Genomic DNA, 1,233 nt, shown 5'->3' on the forward strand with positions numbered 1-1,233 from the left:
AGGCTACATAATACAGTGGAAACCATTTTTAACAGGACCGATAATCCATGTAACATCATAACAGGGATCCGGAAACAACAGGATTTTTGAAAATCCCTGTTTTTCCTTTTCTTTACCTCTATTAAACTTTATTGGCAATAACAGGGACTCATCAGAGCCTTATCCGTTATTACAGGGATACAGAGACTCCTTCAACTACGGTACCTGTAAAAAAAATATGCCGACTTGATTACGGGTCTGTTTCGCAAATGGGATAAATGATGAAGAGAAGGGGACTGGGGGTAGGTTGGCTAGTTACCCAGGATTGAACAAAGAGTCAGTTTACCTCCTTGAGAACGAATATTTTGGTCAGTTAATGTAACGCATACAGATGCTGTTTCGGGGCATAACTTCATTACACTTACACAAGCAGACGTTTTGATTTTGTTTTCTTCATGTATCAATATATCTGAAACTTTAAAAAGCGTGCAACAGCATGCATGCCATTGAATATGCAAAACTCTTGTTTCTGGTGTACGCTGGTTTGAAATGTGTCAAAGTGTTGTCTTTGCTGTTCTGCTTATCGGACGTATGTATCCGCTACGTCCTCAAAGAGTTACATGAAAAAGCCTTCCAACAGAAACCAGCCCCGCGCGCACGGCATAGTATTAGTCTGTCCCGGTCTGTGGATAACTTCGAGCCCATGAATAAAAATGCTGGATTTGTTCACGCCCCTTGCATATTTCTGAGATTCTGATTAAACGGGAATCTGTTATAACAGGGTTTTTTCTCTGGTCCCATAATCCCTGTTGTTATGTCAGATTTTTACTGATATGTAATACGTTGGACCAGCCAGTCTAAAAATAATAATTGCACTAGTACCTGAAAATGTTTTACGCCCAGATCGACATAATTTAGATCATTTGGAACGTGAACTGCTTCAACTCTGCCTGTCAGGGCCACCCAGGCTGAGACTGAGAGGGTTAAAGTTAAAACGTCCCAGTGGACAGAGAGTCTGATATTTTATAACAATTCATCCAGCACAGGAGATGAACTCAAGTCCTCTGCGTGCAACCATGAAGCGCCTAACCCCTACACCACAGGCATCAGTCCAATTAATTTGATCACCGCTATTTTAGGCCTACAAATCAGTACACAACTAGACTGTCCTCAGAGAAAGTTGCATTTGAAAATAGCAAAAGTTGCAAGAAAAATTAGCAAAAGTTGCAAGAAAAGTTGCAAGACGTGTATAGC

The sequence above is a fragment of the Aplysia californica genome, unplaced genomic scaffold (assembly GCF_000002075.1).
Source record: "Aplysia californica isolate F4 #8 unplaced genomic scaffold, AplCal3.0 scaffold00127, whole genome shotgun sequence".
NCBI lineage: Eukaryota > Metazoa > Mollusca > Gastropoda > Aplysiida > Aplysiidae > Aplysia > Aplysia californica.